The sequence below is a fragment of the Lipotes vexillifer genome, unplaced genomic scaffold (assembly GCF_000442215.2).
Source record: "Lipotes vexillifer unplaced genomic scaffold, Lipotes_vexillifer_v1.1 scaffold311, whole genome shotgun sequence".
Classification (NCBI taxonomy): Eukaryota; Metazoa; Chordata; class Mammalia; order Artiodactyla; family Lipotidae; genus Lipotes; species Lipotes vexillifer.
The window spans coordinates 8501254-8524433 of NW_006791012.1; positions in this window are offsets into that span (position 1 = coordinate 8501254).

The window sequence follows — 23180 nt, forward strand, 5'->3', positions numbered from 1 at the left end:
AGGCTTGTGAACCTTAACCACAGCATCAGTGTGGATCTCGCTGCCCCTGAAGTCCTAGAAAATCTAAGCTTGTGAACAGTGATGGCCCAGGGCTGGAAGTGATTCTCAGGATGGAGGTGTGCAGTGCAGAGAGAGAAAGGTCATTGCTGAAAGCGATGAAGTGATAATAAGAGTACCCAACTTAAAACCTAGCACATTTTACAGTTCTTTTCCAAGTGCATTCACATTTACAACTCACATACTCCATAAGGCATTACAGAATTTAAGAACCACATAATTGACCAGACTCAGGATGCTTAGGAAAGCCACCACGCATTACATTTCTGAAGCAGCGTCTGTTCTCCTCATCCCTGTGTTCTGGGCAGTGCCATTTGTTGAAGGATCTGTTAGGGGAAGGGTCTCATATTAAGTATTAATTATGGATGCAATGGGTGAAAAGAGGTAGAGTTTTAAATTATTTTGTTTGTTTGTTTGGCTGCGCCTCGCGGCTTGCGGGTTGTTAGTTCCCCGACCAGGGATTGAACCTGCACCCTCAGCAGTGAAAGCATGGAGTCTCAACTACTGGGCCGCCAGGGACTTCCCTAATTTTCTTTTTTTAATGAAGGAATGTTTTCATTTTTTTGAGAGCTTGGAGAAATAGAAGCTGGATCAATGAAACAACTTCCCAGCACATCTGCAAAGTAACATAACCAAGGTCAATTACTTCAGAATTCAGGACTAGCTCTCTGGACAGACCTCTGCTTAACAGCCTGTGTGATTAAGCAGTGCCCTCTGTCAACTGAAAATGGTCTGGATGATGCCCACAGCCTGCTGTATGTGTGTGGCTAGGAAGGATACTCTTGCATATGCAATTGCCTTTCTGTCACCATCAGTGGAACCGTATGCTAATACATAGTCTGGTTCATTTGTTTGCCAGTGGGTTTATACATATTTTTCTTGTTATTATTATTGTGTGATTTAGTTAAATATTTAGTAATTGATGAAATATGACTGCAAGAAGAAGGGGGTTGCTCCTCTTATTGAAATGCATGCTTTGGGACCACTTGATGAAAGCAAGACACTGAAAAAAAGTGTGCTGTTGAATTAGGCGTGTGTAAGACATCTGCAAAGGATTGGGGGAAGATCATAAAAATTAAGAGCACTTTACATTCACATTGCTTTGCAAGTGTTTTAGTTCTCACCCCACTTTAAAGGAACTGAAATTTGAAATTGTAGAGGATGGACGCTATGGATGTGGTTTATGCAAGAAAGATGACTTGAACTCCAGACAGCTGATTCAAAGGCAATAAACTACTTTTATAAGTTTTAAGATAAAATGAACGTTTAAAGTCTACATAGATGATTTTTTGCAGTTCATGCTTTAACAGACTTTTTCCATTCATTATCCCACTCTAGGTCCTCATTGTAGAGGCTCCAAATCGATTCAAGCATAATGCTTACTTTCTTCAATGAGGTGTATTTTTATTCCTGTTTTTCAGGAAGTGAAGGAAACTGGAAAAGTTTGGTGTTAGAAATAGAAGGACAATGTTACAGAGTAGAGCAAGGGCACAAATTCGGAACTTGATGACCCTGCTCTGCTACTCAGTACAAGTAACGTTGAGGAGGTATGTCACTTAACCTTTCTGGGCCTGTTTCCTCATCTGTAAGCGGAAGGTAATGATTTTCTTCCCTATCTACCTTGCATAACTGCTCTGACTAGCAAATGATATAATGCAAAACCTTATACATCATCTATGAATATGAGTTACCTCAGCTGCTGCTACTACTGCTGCTATTATCACTACCATTACTACTGCTACAATTAATACTGTGCACCCAGTTATTACTACTAGGGTGCTACTGTGACTAGGGAGAGAGTAGGCACTGGTTCTCCTCAATTCCACATGGTCTTTTCTGGAAGAACATTTTTGCTTCAGAGAAGGAGAGAGGGCTCGATTAAGGTTTCGAAGACCATTTTCTAGTTTCCACTTTGCCGCTCACCCGGCATGAGACTCTGGAGGAGGCATCCCAGTTCTTACTTGTGTGAAATGAGGTGGATGTTACTAACCAGCAGTTTTCAAGCTGCTTTTCTTCAGGGCCTGGGTATCTGCTTCCATCCAGTCAGTTTCATTATTATGTAATTTTATGTAATGTTTCTATGTAAAATTTTGTTTAAAGATGAAAAATAAGTTAATATTAAAAAGGGCTTACAAATCCACTGGGTTAGAGGTTCCTTAATGTCTCTTTTGGCTACAGGATTTTTCAACTGGTCATTCTGTTAATAATTACGATCCCTGTACCCTGACTCTCAGATGCTGTGGTTGCTTAATTCCCAACTCGATCGCCAGAGCCAAGGAGAACAAATTGTCCAAGCAATTAAGTGTCTTGCATATGTGTAAGTGCCAGCTTTCAGCATGTGGTCTGGCCCTTCCGTTTGTGGACAATGGCAGGCTCAAGGTCCATATGACAATGTTTTCTACGCCAGACCTCAGGTCTATCCTTTAAATGGGACCTGAGGCCCCTCACACTTCTCAAGAAAACCAAGGGGATTGGCAGATTGGTGATTGCCTATCATTTTTAACCAAGGTGTTTTGAAGGCCTGTGTGCCCCTCTCCAAAATATAGGCATTAAAGAGAAGAATGAGTGACTGCTACAAATGCCTTATTTAAGTCTCTTTGTATAAAATCCCGACTGATAGTGCTTTTGCTGTATATATCTTGATAAATCAATTGGGGAGAAATTCATATTCCAGATAAGGAGTAGAGAAACTGTGATTGGATGTTATCATAGGGCCTAGCCTCTGCCCCAGGGAAGGTATTAAAGGTATTAAAAGGAATCTCTCTTTACATCCCTTTGCTGGAAAGTTCTGAGGTTGGTCTTCCTTCTGTTGCTACCCCACTTCCAGCCGAGCCCCACCCCTGCAGCTCTGGGTACAAGGTTGCTATGTCCATTGAGGACTCCCTCACCAAGAGTGGGTCATAACTTGACTGCTTAGCATAGGGGATTAGGGGAGCCTCAAACCCCTTGACTGGACTCATTCTCTTGAGTCCTGTAATATCTAACTCATTGTGATCTAAAGAATCAGAGAACTACCGAGGCCAGAGAAGACAAGCGTCCCTAATTTTCGTAGGTTTCTGAAGCAATGTTTTTGAGTACTGATCCCAGCAGGCCCAAGGTTCTCAGTTGTGTTCTATGAATGTTCACCAAGGATGTAGGAGTCTCTTCACTCTGATTTGCATTTGCAGGGAAGAAGGAAGCTCTGCTCTGTTGCTGGCCAGGCAGATTAATCTCCACCTAGTGTAAAGGTCTCATTTTTCCCACAGTAGGGAACAGACTTTTGCCCACAGGGTCAGATACCTGAATGATTCAGGTAAACAATATTTTGGTTGTTGGAGGGTTATGGCAGGTACTATATACATGGTTACTTATTTCCAATGCTTTAGAATTCAGTACTTAATTTTTGGAATAATTAATTTATGGAACATAATTTTATGAGATACACACCATTGCCATTACTTAGGAGTTACAGATGCCTATCCAGAAACATATAAATAAGGACCAAAAGAATTCTTCCTGAGGGTTAAGCTCTAAAGTCAACATCCACTGGGTCAGAGCCTAGATAAGAGAAGCCTCCTTACAGTGATGGAATGACTTTCAAGTTCAGAAATAACTGGCTGCAAGCCAAGTCACTAAAGTGGCAAAATTACACAAATAATATGTTTACCAGAGGAGGGACTAATCAGGTATAAAAGTAGAGAAAGAGGAGGATCCCAGCTGTAAGCTATGGCTTATCCAAGTACCATCCAGGGGAGAAGGAGCCTCAGTTTGCTAATGTGATGCTGTGGGCAAGATAGGTATGTCAGACAACACCATCTGCATGCCAACTGTACAACTTCTTGTTCTGATTTATACAAACTTCTGATGAGAGTTCACCTTACCCTCAGGCTCTAGCCTTGGGAGGAAAACAACCTGGGCAGCCAGACCCAAGGATTTTGGTCTAAATGAGAGTAGTATTTCTCACTATAAGTGAATAAATAAACACTCAGGTTTTATAACTCTCTTGAGCTTGACTTGCATGACTCTACTAGTAAGATGTGGGCTGTTCTTGGTGTGCTGACAAATCGGTTCCCAAGGGGTGTCAGAAATGCAGACCAAATCCTAATTAACCACGGATGCAGTTGCCTGTGTCCATCAGGGTAAATGCACCAACAAAATGAACGTGGCCCTATGAGGCCCCATGGGAGACAGCTTGTTGGCCCTCCCACGTAGGCACACCCTTCTGTATGTCTGTACTGTGACACCATTTCCTCTAATTGGAATTATCCACTGGTGATAGGCGAAGTGAGTGCACATATACCAGGAGGTAGGTCGGATCCCTGTGACTCTCCTTCCCTCCATTTTACCACAGCAGAGACAAAAGAACTGTTGAGTCCTCAAGTCTAGAGTTGAACATCTTCAGCTTTTTTTTTGTCATGCTTAGGCCTTGAACACTGGGCATATTTGCAGCAGTGTCACCATGGTTTTCTCTCTCTTTAGTTTTTGAATACTGAAATTTTTCTTTAGGGGAAGAAACTCAAAGGGTAGAAGATAATTCCAGCTTCTCTACCTCTCCCTTAACCAGCATCAGGGTGAGAAATTCAACAACAACAGTAAAAATTTAATCTGGTTCTCTCACATTTAATGAGTTACCACCATGGCCGGACGCTGCTTTACTTAGTGGTGAGACTTAACTGACAGACCGTTTCTGTTTTCAAGTTGCTTTCAGCTTGGAGTATGGGAGGGGAAAGTTCCTCGTCTAATACCAGAACTCTTTTGGCAACTATTTCTTGTTATAATGGTTATTTGTGGGCCCCATGTGCTCAGGGGCCTTTCATGCCTTAGCCAATAGACTCAACCTTACACCTGACTCTAGAAAAATACCTGTTTGATCATTCTAGTCCTGGCAATACTTCTGAAACTTTGATGCTTCCCTTACTGGTGACTGTAGGTCTGTTCCAGGTAAACTACTAGTTAGCTCATTAGGGTTGGGATGGTGGGGGAAATGCTCTGCTCGGGAGAACCTGAACTTTCTATGGTCCATCTACGTGTATCACCCGCTGGATTTGCATGTCCAAAGTACTGTTTGTGTTCACATGAAATCAGAGCACTGTTTTTTCCTACATACCTCAGTGGGTGTCAGTGGATTCTGATTCTTGATAATTTTTTTAAGAAAAGGAATTTTGGAAGTAAGGTCAGCCAATAGGGCAACTCAAACACCTCTATCCAGAGGGTCTCCTCCTACCTTTGAAAGACAAGTGCAATATGTAGAAAGAAGCATCCCTATTCACTTAAATATCCTCATGCCCATAGTTTGTAGCTAGTTATAAAGAGTTATAAAGACTTTAGTTTCTCATTTATTTACTAGTACCCTGATTTATAATTCTTGCCAATGCCACATCTGGATACCCTGAGCTGTCTCAGAATTCTTAATGTGCCCCCAAACACAGTTAATTTAAATGATATATTTCATAAGCTCATGCCATATAGCTATGTAAGAGAAGAGTATTTCTTGAGACTTCAAAAATGATTGAGGATGCCAATTTTAGAGTGTAGTGACAATAGCTGGTATGTATCTAAATGAGGCATCCAATGAATAAAGTTATTATAAGACCAGTTAGCTTAACATAAATACCTTCTGATACTTATGTACAGCCTGGTGACTATTGTTAATAATGCTGTATTGCATATTTGGGAGTTGCTAATTTAAAAGATCTCATCACAAGAAAAAAATGTGTAACTACGTGTGGTGACAGATGCTAACTAGACTTAGTGTGGTGATCATTTCACAGTGTATACAAATAGCAAATCATTGTACAACTAAAACTAATATAATGTTATATGTCAGTTGTACCTCAATAATAAAAAAAAGGCCAGTTAGCTTTGCACAGAGTAAATCTCTGTGATCCAGTAAATTATAAAATTTCTAGCTTTAGTTTAGCCTTTTATTCCTTTCTGTGATGGAGTTGACTCTGTGTGTGTGTGTGTGTGTGTGTGTGTGTGTGTGTGTGTGTGTGTGCGTGCGTGTGTGTGTTTTATATGCATGTGTTTTGGGGAGGTGAGTGGAGAGTAGACATGAAAATGAAAAAAATTATTAATAGTACAAATCCTCCCCACAGATGGTAATGATGAGTCAGTATCATGGTCATTATAAACAAGCAAATGAATTTTGGTCTCTTTAATCTTTCATGAACTGAAATTAGTTCTCTTCCTTTAGGTTTTTCCCTGAGCAGAATTTTAGGGAGACTAGGTGATAGTGAAAGTTAGGGGAACATTATATTAATAACTCCTTAGAATATGAAATAAATAAAAAATGATATAATAATCTGCACAAGTACACTTAGGTATGAATCATTAGCTTGTTTCATTCATTCATTCAACGCCTGCTTTTTGGGCACTAGATGCTGTTGAGGAGACACCATGACAATTATGGACATAAACATGAATTTGGCAGTCTCTTCTCACATTGTGGTTGATAATGAACCTTATTCTCTGAAACAACGAAAGAATTCTCCCAGCACAGAGCCTGTCCCATAGGCTAGGTAAAGTAAGTGTTTACTGACAAAAGTCACTGTTTCCCAAAATGTGCTCTGTGGAACACTAGCCTGGAAGTGCTCTGGGGGAAAAATAATGAAAAAGAGGTTCCTGGTCAAAATGTTTGGAAAATAGTAGCTATTATCTTTCTCTCTTGAGGATTCAGAAAGCACAGTTATATATTTAAGGCTCTGAGAATTTTGTTTAATCCAGCATTTCCAAAGCTCATTTAATTGGGATACGCTTTTTTAAAGTAAACTTAGTAACCCCCGTGGAACACATGTTAGGGAATACCAGGCTAAATGAAAGTGAAAATCAGTGTCGGAAAGACCTTTAATAGTTTAAACAAGCCATGGAAACCTTCAGTTCCTCCCCTGACTGCGTGACTGAGGCCCCATCCCTCAGAGGCCTCATTATTGTGTCTTTTTGACTTAGTTCAGAAGAGAAAGTTTGACTAACACTAGTAATACTGGAATATATATGTAAACACACATATATATAAAACACACATGTATATATTCATACATACCTATGTATATGCATATGTGTGTGTATGTGTGTGTGTGTGTGTATATATATATACACACACACACACACATACACACACATAAATATAGTTTGTAAAGCAAAACATCACTAGACAAAAACACACCAGTCTTAAAAATTACCGCCATTATAGTTCTTACGGAATCACACTTCAAGCAAATTCTAGGTATCTTTCTATCCCAAGTCACCTTGACGATTTTTATATTATTAACCACACGAGTAGAATTTAATGGGAATAGCTCAAATAAAACTTGCCCTCACACTACCTTTGATTGTCAGTTTCCATTTCCTGAATGGCATGGATGGGGGTTCTACTTGAAATCCTTCCGAAATCTTTGAGGATTCCTTCTACATTTAAGAAATATGAATCAAGTTTAATTGAAAACAATGAGAGAAAATGTGTTTTTATGTTGCTCTGATAAATCTGTGACAAGGCAGTAATTGTAAAACAATACATAGGTGAGAAATAGGAGCTGACAACTCAAAGTAGCAAATGCTGGTTGTATGGAATTACATTATTGCACCGGATTATTCAGCCCCTTTTCTATCGCATGCTTCCTTGGGAAAAGCTTGGAAACCAGGTGCATATTTCTGTATCTATTATTTTAGTTATACAGGTGGTTTGTTGAACAGGGCTTTCATTTTTGGCTCCCAAAGTTGACTTAATTCCCTGAGCAGTGTGACTTGAGTTGCTTTCATGCAGAGCCCTGGTTCAGGCGCCATGAAATTCTTCCTTTTTTCCCTTTCTTCTGGATATTGTTGCCAGTGTCAAGTGGGAAACACCTAGAAATCGGAGATTAAAAATGTAAATTTTATAAACAGAAATCAAAGGTCCTAAATCCTTAGCAAAGAAAAGCCAACATAAGTAAGAACATTAAAAACATACATAAATAGTGCTTCCAGGCTGAATATGTTAAATAATTCAACAGTTAAGTCATAAGCGTTCTTAAACTTAAGTATAAAAATGCCCTTGACGATATTTCACAGCCATGCATTTCTTTAAAATATTTAGCATTCTCATTAAAGAGAATGACTTTAGTTTATATATTAGTTACACTCCTGCTTATTAATATGAAGGAATTTAGGAGCAAAAAGCATTCTTATGTATATAAGCAAAAGGCAATTTGCATACAAAGTTGGACAACTATTCACTTTTTATTTATTTCTGGATCATCAGCATCTACATATAGCTATACAGCATTTAAACAAATTTGTTTTCTAATGTGCAGTATTAATATTCTCTGTCCCAAAGTGCCACTTGCTAATGCCATTGTGAAGACAGGTTCCTTCAAAGCTACACGGAAGTCCCTGCTTTAGAAAGACTTAATGAACCTTACATTTTTTGGAGTACTGCACAGTGTAATGCCTATTACATATTCATTGCTAGAATGGAAGATTTCCTTTAACTCTGAGCTTCCTGGTCTAGTTCTCTGTAAAACATTGTCAAAAGTCACCAGAGACTTGCGTGGAAAATTGTGACTCTTGATAGCAGGATGTAACGGGGAGGTTTAGAGTAGAGAAGCCAGGAGCCTATCGCCCCACAGGGAGATGTTCTGACAGACAAATGGATGGATAATACAATTTTTGACATAATGGGATGAAAAAGTTTATGCCAGAAAGAACTCAATTAAAGTTATTACTTTAAAAGAAAGTCTGAAGTTGAAATCATCAGAATTTCCAATGTGTGCTTCATTTCACTGCTTATATGCAGAAAAGATTTTAACACACAGATGCTGTCAACTGATTTATAGAGTTACTAACAAGGCGGCCATAAAATTTTAGTTACCTCTTTGGAAGTATCCACAACAATAAACACAATGTTCCTTTTTTTCTCTCTCATATTTTTAATGAAGAAAATCTAACATTGTTCTTTTATATTCCTACTTTCTACTTGCAAAATGCAGAGAGATAATATTCAGGGGTGAGGGATACACTTCCAGGGGGTGGAAGAATGGAAGATACCACGACATAGCTGTTCACCTTTGTTGAAAACGTGCTTCGTAATGTAATGAGGGGCTTGGAAATCAGCAGTAATGACTGGGCCGCAGGCCTCTGTAGGTGTGGTGAGGACTGATCTGAAAGTGTTACCAGCCATCTCTCCATTATATTTACTCTGTGTGACTCTAGTTTGTCAGCACCGAGGACTGACCTCAAGTGCAGCCACCCCTGACATACACTCCACCTCATTCAGTCAGCTCCCGATGATTGGAAAGGTGATGCTACCTTCATTCTCCGAATGTTCTCCATTTTATTTCAGACGCTTAAAAAGATCACACAGCCCTGTAACTGGCTTCCATTACCCCCTGTCTTGTTCACATTTAAATTAGTCCATACTGTCATTTCACCAAGCACAGTACCTTGTGCCTACTCCTGTCACTTCTTTTCTTACTTTGTACGGATTTTATTCATTTAGTGTCTGTCCCCTTTCTGGATGGTTCCATGAGGGTCACACTATGCCTTTATGTCTTACCAGTGCCCACCAGCCTGGGTCTAAGGAAACATACACTCTCAGCATTGAGCAAGGGAGTGCCTCTTTCATTTTGCACCATTTGTCTCATGATACCCTTGGCCCTGCTGCTATCAGAGTGCCTGGCACATAACAAGAGCTCAATACACACTTGGCAAATGTCAAAATGCCTTCCTAGATGAGTAAAATTTAAAGCATGTTGTCTATTGTTGGAGTAGACACCCTAATAAAATTGTTCTCCTGCCCCCAACATTTTGGAAGGTAGACAATCATCACCATATTGCAGCTAACAGAAATAGGTTTCATTTAATCACACAGGAAAAGGGAACACTCAGACTTAGTGAGGGGGTGTATGTCAAACAGTGCAAAGCGTTTGCCACTCCTGGGACTCAGGCAGTAGAACTCCTAATGATCCAAAGCTACTTTCTAAGTAATGCTAAATAATGGCTTAAAACCCATATAATTCATTAAAATTAAGTATATAGAATTATGAATATCAAAAGAAAACAGGAAAGGAAAACAAAGGGAAAAAAAGAAAGGATAGAAAATAAAAGGAGACAGAGGAAAGAAACAACTCTGGTGGCTTAAAGGAATTCACTCCCCTCCCTCCACTGAATTCAGGGACTGGCTTATGTGTATGAAGAGATAATCCAGTGGCATGTGTGTTAGCAAGAAATATTCTGACAGTTCAGTGACTAGAAGGCACTTGTGTAGACTCCCAATTCTTACCATTAGCAGAGAAGGTGAGAAAAATGTAGATCCTGGGAAAGTAGTACTGTTAAATATGTAAACAAAATGTATGTAACGGGAGATGATAGTGTGATGCCGTTTGATTTTTTTATGTTATTCTATCCGAAATAACGCTAGGCCCAACATGCCCTTCAGACAATAAATTCTAGTTTTCAAACTTTAGGATCACTTGTCAACTTTGATTCTTAAGCCTTAACAGCAAAAGGGGTATCAGTTTATATTATGGCAGTGATATTTAAGAAAAAAATATTTTTAATATTTGAATTAGGAATACCTTCTTGGAAATAAGATGATGATGGTGATGGTGATGATTATGATGATAAACATACATTAATTTTTATAGTGTTTTATTAAATGCATTCTCCATTGTTATCCCATTTGATTCCCATAGAGTCCTATGGCATGTAGGCACTGGAATAATCAGAATATCAAAAAAGGAAACTGAGGTTCGCAGAAGCCCAGCAACTTAACTGAGGTCAACTGGTGAGTACACACGCTCAACCACTCAGTCTTAAAACCAAGTGGAAAGAACATTCCTTTCTGTGCTGTCATTTAAATGGATCACAAATCACATCACACAATTGAAACCACTATTGAGTTATTCTATAAAGTATAAAGAGCGACAGGCCTGGCTTATGATATTTTAATTTCATGTGTGTGCCTTAACACATCATATCCATTAAAAATTACTTTGGGGGATTATTTGATGCTTGCTGGGTTGCCTTCCTGGTTTTAAAAGGACACAGCTTGTGTGAATGGAATGCATACCAATATTTGAGATGACTGAAGAACAGACAACCTAATGTGAGCTCTTTCTGTATGGAAAAAAATGCCATATTCTCCTAATTATGACAAGTACAAAAGCCACTGTTTTTAGTCAATGCCCCAGAGCCCCACAAAAGAATGGCTGGACAAGCCAGCAGCTACCAAGGAGAGGCAGTGGGCATCTACTGGGGCTCTAGGACAGGTTGGCACATTGCTCAGCATTGTACCAGGTAGATTTGGATGGCGTTTATTGCAAAATGAGCCAATAATGACACAGCCCTTACACAAAAGTCCTTGTGCCCAGTATCAACCATTCAGCATCTAACAGTTCAGTGGACAGTTTCTCTGGGATGAATTTCAGCCATGCCAACACCCCAAATGAGGTAAACAAAGCCACAAAATGTGAGAGAGACACACAACCAAGTGACTGCAAAGCATCAAATGGAAGTAACGCCATGAGCAAGAGATTTCCAAGTGTGGCTTAACAATACAATACAGGCTGTCCACAGGGCAGTTGTTACTGCTCACAAACAGTTGACATCTGCCACCTAAACCAAAAATCATTTGGAGACCCAAGAACACAGCAGCCCCAGAATGGTATGCCAAAGAGTCAAGGGAAAACTCTTGGATTGCAGGATAGAAAACAATTAGAAGGCTCATAGTATCTCAGTAATCTCTCTCTCTGTGTCTCTCTGTCCCTTGCTCTCTCTCCCTCACTCAGATAAACACACACCTGCTTTTATATGTGTGTGTATATATATATATATATATATACACACACACACACACACACACACACACATATGTATAACTGAATCATTGTGCTGTACACCTGAAACTAACACTGTAAATCAACTATACTTCAATTAAAAAAACAACAGGGCTTCCCTGGTGGCGCAGTGGTTGAGAACCTGTCTGCCAATGCAGGGAACACGGGTTCGTGCCCCGGTCCGGGAAGATCCCACATGCCGCATAGCGGCTAGGCCCGTGAGCCATGGCCCCTGAGCCTGCGTGTCCGGAGCCTGTGCTCCGCAACGGGAGAGGCCACAACTGTTAGAGGCCCGCGTACCGCAAAAACAAACAAACAAACAAACAAACAAAAAACCCCGTGACTGTTGCTATCACCAACATTTCACAGTAACTATCACCAGTGCATCTGTCCAGTGCCAAGCATCTATGTGGTTAATTGCTTTTAGATTTCATGTGCTATGCTTGGGAAAACCTAAGTCAGTTCTCACTGGATTTTCAAACAGTCATGTACTGCTAATGGGGAACATCATAACCCACAAAAGTCAGACCCAAAGTGGCCCCTTAATTTATTTGAAGACTGGGTTCAGTACATGGACATTATGTTGTCAACATGCAGAGAGGTATACCAGTTGGTCCCTTGGCAACTCTTTACCCTGCTGATCCTGAGAACTTTAAATTTTGTCTGAAAGGGGAATTTGGAAAGCCCTGGATGTAGTAACGTATTACCTTGTTTAGATATAGCACTACTGCAGATGACAAGCAGCGTCTGCACCTTGGGTTCCAGGGCTCTTTGAATAGAATGAAGTCAGTCGTCTGACAGTAGGTTGTTTATGAGAGATACAAACTGAGAAACCACACAAAGGGAGGCACCAGAGACCCAGCTTCACAGAGAGAAGATGAATCTAAGTGAGATCCTGGAGAACCATAGTCGGAGAGTAGCACAAATTTGGCTGTGCCCTTTGGCAAATTCCATGTAAATGTGTTTCACCCTTCTAACTTTTTGGAAACACAAATCTCCCTCCACTTGGGAACTTGTACATTCCCAAGTCTTTTTCGTTCTTGGCAAGTTTTCATTATTTAATTTGTCAATTATTAATTAGTTGCTGGGACCGACGTTAGATGATGTTGGTTGAGAGGAGTGCCTAGGATTAAACTGACTTCGAGAGTACCGTAGCCCTGAGCCTTCTTCCTCAATCCTTGGAGAAGGGCAGGCTACTCCCTGGGCCATAGGGCACATTTGCTCTCTGGGTTCATCAATCCCGCTCTATAGCAGGGGTGGAGGCAAAAATTGTTCATGAGAAATTAGTGACATCCAGATGCCAGCTAGGCTCTGCAGGGCTGTGACTGTGCATGGGCTTCTCTGTCAGAAAATGGGAAGATAGGAACTGTGGCTTTCTAAGCTCCCGGCTGTTCTATTGTTCAGACCCCCATATGCTATCTGAGCTGGTTTTATTCACAACATTTCTGACACCAAATGTGTGTGGGTTTCCACACCAACAATCAGTTCTCCAATTCTCCTGCACCACCGCCTGTCCAACAGTTCAGTTCCATTCAGTTCTGATCCCATCCGTGGTTAGCACAGACCCATGGGTTCAGGGCTCAGTCCCATAGCATGTCCTCACTTCTAACCTTCCAGTACCAATCCCAAGTCCCAGTACTTCTGACCAACTGGCATTACATTCTGAAGTTCCTGTGAACCACCGCCCCCCCACCCCCGCCCCTTTACGTTGGATGATTCCCTAGAATGACTCACAGAACTCAGGAAAGTGCTTTACTTGCTCTTACTGCTTTAGTATTAAGGATACAGGAACAGCCAGTTTGGGGGGAGGTGGTGCCTGGAGCTTCCATTCCCTTTCTGGGTGTGCAACTCTCCAAGCACCTCAGTGTGTTCACCAACGCAGAAGCTCTCTAAATCCTATCGTTTAGGGGTTTTTATGTAGGTTCCCTTACATAGGCATGACTGATTAAATCACTGGCCTTTTGAGATGAACTCAGTCTCTAGCCTCTCTCCCTTCCTCAGAGGTCCTGAGGTGAGGCTGAAGGAATTGACCTTTCTGGTGACAGCCCCCATCGGAAGCTATCCCAAGCCATCTCATTAGCATATCAAAGACATTTATCACTCCTGAGATTTCAAGGTTTTAGGAGTTGTGTGCAAGGAACTGCCTAAGACAAAACCAAATCTGTATTTGTTATTGTACCACACTATCTATCAAAGAAAATTTCCTTCCCGGACGATATTTCTCACCTTCTATTCCATGCCCTGTCTTATTAGAACACCTTTTAATTCAGCTAAACTTCTGGGTCCTCTTTCTGAGACTCCTGTGTGTCAGCACTGCATGCCTCTTGTCCTCTTTGTCTCTGGGAGGGAGGACAGTGGGGTTCCCTTCTCCATTCCATGACTCACAGCCACCAGTCTTCCCAGTGTCTCTTAGAACTGGCTTTCAGAGGGCTAGTGCATCCCAGCAGGAAATGTGAAAAAGAGCAATGAATAAAGGGAGTCTTCTCTATTATCAGAGGCATCACCAGCCTCAAACAATTGGTAAGGGTGTGACACTCAGTTTGGCACTACTGAAAAAGTTTTTCAAAAGCCAAAGCTTCTGCCCTCTAGGGGCCCAGACAGCTAGTAACAGAACAGTTAACACATATAGGGAAAATACACAGGACAGTAATTGTATGAACAACAAATAATTAACTGTACTTACTAAATAGGTAAAAGGAATAGCTTAGTTGACAAAACACAGGCCAGGACTCTGGATCAGGGTGTGCTCTGTGACTAAAGGAAATAAATCACTTAGCCCTTCTGTGATGTTGTGAAATGAGGGCAATGATAACCCCATCTCAGAGCTCTAAGATAGGGAGTGAGAGCGCATGAGTGAAGATGGCCATGAACTACTCGATGTTATGAAGGACATTATGGTGCCTTGAGAGTACTGAGCACTCATGGCAGGTACAGTACTGGCCGTGAATATGACATGTGATTTCGGAGAAGGGCAGACGTGGATACACAGGTTTCTATTGTGAAACAGACGGGGGTCAGTCTTGAATAGGGGATACCCGAAGTCCTCTGTGGTCTCACCACCTGCCTCCATCCTCCTTGATCTCCCTGTCTCACTACTGCACGAGGCCCCCTCTCCCTGGCAGTCTCTCTCCTCCTGATTTCCATAATATGGCACTGACTTGGTTTTCCTAGCTCTCTATTTTGAACTTAGTATTATAAACATTTTAAAAAAAATGTTGACACATTCACTGTAATTATAATATGTAAATGGGTGAATGATATTCCATGATGTGGATACATCATGATTTACATAACCATTCCTGTGGGTAGATATTTAGGTTGATTCTGTTTTCACTCCTTCAATGGGTGAACAGGTCAGAGGGTATGCACATCTCTTAAGATGTCTTCTGCAATGCAGAGGCCTGCACCTGTTTCCCTTATGGCTAGTCACATGTAAGGACTGTTCCAGCACCTCCCTAACTTCTGTTTATATCGTTTGTCAATAATTCTTGCTCCCGCTCTTTTATGTCATCCCTCAAAACCCTGACCTCAGTCTTCTTTCTTTTTTAGTATAGTTTTCCTCTAAATGGACTATAGAGACCTCAAAAGCAGCTCAGCTGAGGGATCTCAAATAGATACCTGTCTCTGAACTGTCATCATTGAGACATCCAAACCACCATCCATCCATCTATCCACCCATCAGTTATGGGCCCCCACCGCATACTCCATTTATGAGCTTTTACTGGAGATACAAAGATGAAGACATGGCCTCTGTCCTCAGGACATAAATTGATTAGTGGAGATGAGGGAAAAGATAGACAAACAAACACCTGATTCAGTACAGTTTATACAGAGTGGACGGGTGTTCCTGGTTGGGGCTCCTAGCTTGATGTGAAAAGTGGGAGGATGTGAAGGACAGTTTCCCAAAGCAGGTGACATCCACGCCGAGTTCTGAAAGATTCATGAGTATTTAACCAGGTTAAGGAGGATAACAAAGTGTCTTAGTCAGAGAAATAGCAAGAGAAAAGGAAAGGAAGAGAGAGAGAGAGAGAACATGGTGTATCTGGGGAACTGCAAGCAGGTCAGTAAACCAGTGTGTGTGTGTGTGTGTGTGTACCCATGCACATGTGTGAAAAGCCAGTGGAACCCCGAAAGGAACAAAAGGTGTGTGTGTGTGTGTGTGTGTGTGTGTATACCCATGCACATGTGTGAAAAGCCAGTGGAACCCCGAAAGGAACAAAAGCATGGAATTTCTTGTCCATCACACTAAAATTTAGACTTTCCTCAGAAGGTAGTAGAAAACCATTAAAGGATTTTAGGTGGGAGAGTAGCATGATCAGGCTTGTTTTTCAGGAAGACTGCTCTTCCTGCAGTGGGGAGAATGACCTGCAACCGGGAAGGACAGAGGCAGGCAGAGAAGTTTTGTACATGACGGAAGAGGTGATGAGGACTTAGGTGACAGTGAGATGTAGACAAGGGAGGAAATACAAAGCTAATAAAGATGTAGAATTGACAGAAGAATTGATTGACTATTTGGGAAGGAATGAACAGGAGGCATTAATGACTCCCAGGTGGTTGTCTGAGTGGCTAACTTTTCCTACAGCGTCAGTATAGATTGGACCAGCTGAAATCATCCAAGGAAAGTTGGTCAATCGTGAGATGAGAGGAAGGTCAAGGACAAAACCCTGAAGATCACTAGCATTTTCATGCCAGGTGTTCCTCACGAAGGATGCTGAATTTACAAGGGCCCCACACCAAAAGCTTCCATCTTTAATTCAAGGATCTCCAATAATACTCTCTAGCATTAAATGGTACTATAGCAGCTGCTAAAATTCTTGACATTTGTATGTGTCAATAATGGTGTAAAGTAGGCCCTATTAGTCTTTCTTTTTGGCTGTTTGTTGGGTCTTAGTTGTGGGGTCTTCCTTGAGGCACGCGGCATCTTTCGTTGTGGCGCTCGGTCTTCTCTGTAGTTGTGGCGTTCACGTTTTTTCTCTCTAGTTGTGGTGCGTGGGTTCCAGGGTCTGTGGGCTCTGTAGTTTGAGGCACACAGGCTCTCTCGTTGAGGTACCCGAGCTCAGTAGTTGTGGTGTGCGGGCTTAGCTGCCTCGTGGCATGTGGGATCTTAGTTCGCCGACCAGGGATCGAACCCACGTCCCCTGCATTGGAAGGCAGATTCTTTACTACTGGACCACCAGGGAAGTCCCTCTATTAGACTTTTATTGATGACAGTTAGGGAGGCTAAGTAACTTACTCAAGTTTATGCAGCTGGTAAGAGGAGGAATCAACATCTGGCCCATGTCTTTCTAATGCCCAAGCCAGCTTCCTTCAACCGTGTCACACCTTTGACACCTCAAGGTGGCTGCTCCAATCCACCATGCTAGCCCCATCTGTAATGCTGCTCTGCTTTATTTCCATCAATTCACCTCTAGACTTCCTCTAGGAAGCTATGTCTCCCCCCCTAAAGCATTCTTCCTGACTCATTTTATCCTCCATTTTGTATCTCCCCCATGATTTTTTTTTTTATATTGTTTATAGTTTGTTCTTTCTGGTTTAGATTTTGGAGCAATTCAGCCAGAATATATTGAATACTAACTGTGTGCCAGATGTGACAATAAGCGCTTTCTAATATGTTACACTGTGACCTAGATCTTGGCCATATAGATGTATGCTGCTCCTTGATGAAGTAAAAATCCCCATGCATGTGTATTCAACCTCTTTTTAAGGTTCTATATTGATAACATACAGCTGATTGTGTATTGGTGCTTGAGAAATGCTCACGATAGGGATGAATAGGTAAATGTAAGTTCAATCAAGTGTTTATTGAGCACTTTCTGTGTGTTTATCACTATCCTAAAGAGTGTAAAGTACAAGTAACACAGGAATAATCTATAGCTTTACCTATAACTCTACCTCTATTCATCCATTCATTCAGCTATCATTTATTTGTTTTTTAAAAATATTTACTTATTTATTTATTTTTTGGCTGCTGCGCGTGGACTTTCTCTAGTTGTGGCAAGCGGGGGCTACTCCTCATTGCTGTGCGCGGGCTTCTCACTTCAGTGGCTTCTCGTGTTGCAGAGCATGGGCTGTAGGTGTGTGGGCTTCAGTAGTTGTAACACGCGGGCTCAGTAGTTGTGCCTCGCAGGCTCTAGAGCCACAGGCTCTATAGTTGTGATGCACAGGCTTAGTGGCTCTGCGGCATGTGGGATCTTCCTGGACCAGGGCTCGAACCCGTGTCCCCTGCATTGTCAGGCAGATTCTTAACCACTGCATCACCAGGGAAGTCCTTTTATTTATTTATTCATTCATTCATTCAGCTATCATTTATTGAGAACATGCTGCATGCCTAACATACCTCCCAAAAGTTCAAATATATTCAAGATGCTTACTCTTTTTTTTTTTTTGCGGTACGCGGGCCTCTCACTGCTGTGGCCTCTCCTGTTGCAGAGCACAGGCTCTGGACGCGCAGGCTCAGCGGCCATGGCTCACGGGCCCAGCCGCTCCACGGCATGTGGGATCTTCCCGGACCGGGGCACGAACCCTCATCCCCTGCATCGGCAGGCGGACTCTCAACCACTGCACCACCAGGGAAGCCCCAAGATGCTTACTCTTATCTCTAATTTATAGGTGAGGAAATAGGCTCAGAGAGATTCTGTGACTTGCCTATGGAAGCACAGCTTCTGGTGACAACATTGGGATTGGAACTGTGGTCTATCAGATTCCAAAGTCTGTGCTTAGAGGGAGAGAGAAAGAAAGGAAGGAAAGAGGGAGGGAAAAAGGGAGATGAGAAGAAAGGAATAGAAATTTTAAAATAAATAAACATGTAATACAGGTAATCAATTTAGGAGACGGAAATTTGAACTTACATGGGTGTCAAGAAGGGTGTCTGGCAAGCACAGACTAAATGTGGTCACAGAGGCACACATTTTCTTTCATTGTCTGAAGAGAAGGAAATGCTCTTCATGAATGTGACTTGTTCTACAGCATATCGCAGACTTAAAAACATTTAGGAAGAGAAATATCCTGGAAGATAAGATCCATGAAACTATTGGTAGCCAACCTTTCTCAGAGGTGCTACAATTGAGGCTTCATTGATATGGCACACAGAGCAGAACATCTGATAATAGTAAATGAGCTGGGAAACCTAACAGTCACTTGGCTCTACTGTACAAATATTTAAAGGTATCAAAGTTAATAACTTATATAATAATACAAAATAAGATAATGTCAGATGTGGGAGCTGATTTACTCCCATGTGCTGCTTTGGGGGCTGCTGAGATCTCTGCTACACTGTTCTATTAACATGGTTGTTCACTTAACAGAACTAAATGTTCTGCACTTTCTTTCACTGACATTCAATTTCTCACTGGAACAAGTGGCACCCAATTTCCTCTTGTCTGTGCATATAGCAAAGCCACCTATGAAGCCATGCTTGGCAAATTTTTTCTGTAAAAGGCCAGATAGTAAATATTTTAGGCTTTTGGGACCATATAGTCTCTGTTGCAACAATTTAACGATGCTGTTTGTAGTGTGAAAGCAGCCACAGATAAAACATAAAGAATGAGTGTGTGTGTGTGTTCCATAAAACTTTTCTTATGGGCACTGAAATTTGAATTTAATAATATTGTCATGTGTCAAAAAATTGAATTCTTTTGATTTTTGAACCCATTTAAAAATGTAAAAACTCATCTTAGCTTGTGGCTGCACACAAACAGGTAGTGGGCTGTTTGGCCTGTAGCCCCTAGTTTGCTGACCCCTGCACGGAAGCGCAGAAATCTTAGGGTGCTTAGACTTTTCTATCTACTTAGGTTAGCTTTCCAGGAGGAAGTGGTTAGCTAACTCCATTAGTGCCTCTGAGCTTCAGCTATTAATTGACATTATTTCTTAATTCCCAGCTATATTTTAAGGTATGAACCTAAGGAATTTTAAAGTCGTTATGTGGGTGAGGGACTGTTAAAAATAAATCCTTCAGGTTTAGAAGTGGTAGAGAGGGAATAGAAGGTGTTAGCAAATCCAGGTGTTTTCAGGCAAGCGGTTCAAAAAGCGTCGAGGTGGGCCACAAGTCGCCGCTGAAGGCCATGGGTAGCACTTTGTGTCTTCTCTTTATGTACTTTATGCCTCTCATAAAATAAAGTTAAAGCAGTTTAATTTAACAGTCTAATTAGTAATGGATTTTTCATTTTATCTTTTTGACTATGCAATACAAAGATGAGATCTGGATTTGACTAGGGCCAGGAAAGGATATTTATATAATAGTAGTTTAAATTAGGGCTTTCCGACAGCAGCATCTAGATGGAAAAGGATCTGTTCCTGTTTGATTGCTAAAGAAAAGAATTGGTGGGTGTGGGGAGAGATATAGCTGTTTATTTTCTCCAAATAAGAGGTCCCGGAATTGGGGGTGCCCTTTGAGTCTCACTTCAACATCATTCATTTCCTTCCTTATTTTATACGTGGTCAACAGAAAGGATAAAACCACTGTTGTGTTGGCTGTATCCAAGGGTGGAGGGTGCTGAGTTTACTGTCTCCACTAACATTTTATTTGTTCTTCTTTGTAACAGTGTTCCCTGTGGGCTAAGTGTGAGTTCCTTTTCTTCTCTTTCTTTCTTACTCTCTCACATTGGAAATGGGGGTGGGGGAACCTTGCCCAACAGATCTAGAAATCCAGCACCTTGGGATTCATTTTCTTAATTGGTTTTACACCTCTGAGCCACAGCATGAGGGGCTGGGGCAAAGACGAAGCCTGGAGTAAAGGCTTGATCTTGAAACTTGACCAAGAATTGAGAGAGCCGTCACCCCAGGGAATTCAGTGAGACTGTACAAGTGCCCTCATTTTAGAAGGGGAAGGATGGGTGAGAGGCTACGGGACCATGGATGATTCATACGTTTCCTGTATAAGCCAGAGAAATGGCTACTTTTAAATTTGACTTTGTGATTTAATCTCTCTAGAATCATTTAATCCTCTTCCCCCACTTCAAGTGATCAGCCCCAAAACAGCAAGGAATATCCCCACAGATGTAATAGTCACTAGAGAACATACAGCTTTTCAAGCTGAAAATAGGATTTTTTTTTTTTATGAGCAATCCTGTCAAAACACAGAGTAAGTCCCTCAACCCATCCAAAAAAAAAAAAAAATCCTTAAAAAGTCCATGTTTCCATTCATGCTGTAACAAATCTGTCCATTTGGGGGGATCTCTAATTTATTTAAAAAATAAGATGCCTACCGTTTCCTAAGCTGTATTTTGTAAGGCAGCAGTAACTGACACATATTTTTCAGCATTTTGGTAAAGACAAAAAAATGTGTCTCCTTTGGAAAACAAGTTGTTTTCCAATGATGTACATTCAACTTATATTTTGAAAAACAATACTTTTTATTCTAAAAAGCAGCCCTCTCCATGCACACAGTGCAGGTGGACGTGTGCAGAGCTCAGCCTCCATTGGCCCTCCTTCCATGTTTGGGGGAAGAGGGCTTCAGCCTCCAGGTCAGGGGCGTTCGATTCACATGTTCTGCGAGTGCCCTGAGTTCTGCTTCTGCTCCAACTTTAAGGTGGGATTCTTCTTCAGCTCCCTGGGGATTGCAACCCCAAGGTCCTGGAGCCAGTGAGCATCTCAGGTTAATTGTAGGAGTTTTCTTTCCCCACCCACAGAGCTGAACACAGAGAAACCAAGTTGGTAGTTACTCTGCCTCCTGGTGCCCTCCTGAATTACTCCAGGAATAAACTAAGCCAAAGGTGTATTTACCCAAATCTGGGTGGAAAAATCGTTTACGTGACTGGGCACTGGCTCCACACAGCTGATTTTCTTCTTGGGGATGCAAAATCTGGGAGGTGAGAGGGCTGGCAGAGAGAAGAAGTGGTCCCGAAGGTGAGGGGAGTGGGTGGGTTACAGTGCAGGGGAAGCTATGTTCTTCCAGGTGAAGTTAACTGGACGCTGTAAATGGCAGAAAGGAAGGCTTGAGATGGCTTCACCCACTCTGGCTGATTCATTTAATTAAGTTTGGACAAAGCCTTGGCTGTGGGGTTTTTTTGGTCATTTATATCCATAGTACCAGGTATCCTCCTGTAAATAAGTCTGGTTTAGAGTAGTCTTCCCTTTGCTGCCAGGCTTATATAGTTCAAAACTGCAAGGCTTCGGTACTCATATCCAGAGGAGGATGTTTTCAGAGGGAGACAAAAGGGAGAGGGAGATTGAGACATTGAAGCGGTTGCATCCTTGCATCCCCTTTGGGTTGCTGGGAACGGGCTGTGTTTCAGCCAAAAGAGAAACAAAGGATGGCACAGAGAAAGCAGGTTCGCTGAGAGGCTAACCCTTGCTTCCTGAGTGAAGGTAAAGAAAGAGCACAGAAAGAAGTGTCAGGGACCACTGGCACCTGTTATCGGTCATTAACAAACGACCATGTACTGCTAATCTGTGATCATAAAAAGGCCATCTGCTAATGCTCAAAGGTCATTAAGACGCCAGCCGTGTTTACTCTGTTCTCATTGGCTGGGCCAGTCATTCCTAAGAAAAAAGGAGCTTAAATGGTTGCTGTGGTGGGGCCTGCTCGTGCCGCTCTCCTTACGGGCCTGTCAGTGTTTCCTTATAAACCCCTGCTCTCGTGATTTAAACAGCCACAAAAAGAACAGGCTGTCTGTGTGTGCATGCATGTGCGCCCACATGTACATGTTCTTTTTCTCTTCACAGAGGGGAAAACTTGAGGTGTGCCATCTTGATTCCAGCCATGTTCAAAGATATTCATTGGAAAGGAAAGGTCGTTTCTTCATCTGGGGTCCTTTTTCGCTTAACCTGACTGATGGACCTATTTTGGATAATAGCCTGCCCACAGTCCCTAAAAAATGCTATCCTTGATAAAATTAAATATCTTCCCAAAGAAGGGTCATTATCCCAATTTGACAGAAATTTCTGGCTCTTCCATGCTGTGGAGAGAATTGGGTTGCATGTGGGTTGACCAAAGATGGGATTACAGTGTCAGGAATGTTCCCTGTTGAGGGAACCTACTGAATTAAAGTTTACCTCCCTTTCTGCATGCTTCTCTTGTTTTCCCAAAAGTTATCAGATGGGTTTTACCCAGTTTATTTTGTTTCTCTGACCTTTTCAAAAGGATTTTATATAAGTAGTTCTCTCTAAGGAGGAGACTGGAAATGATTTCTTTTTTCTTCAAGATACCAGTGAATTCACAGGAACTTGTCAGGGTGATAGGAACATGTTGAATGTTTAAAGGTACTGATAATATTAAAGCAGCTATAGCTAGAGCTAAGTAATCTCATTTTTATATATGTACACACATGCAAGAGTGATAGGTATCTCCTTAGAACTCTAAGGAATTGCTCGTTCGTCCCTTCTTTCCTCTTTCCC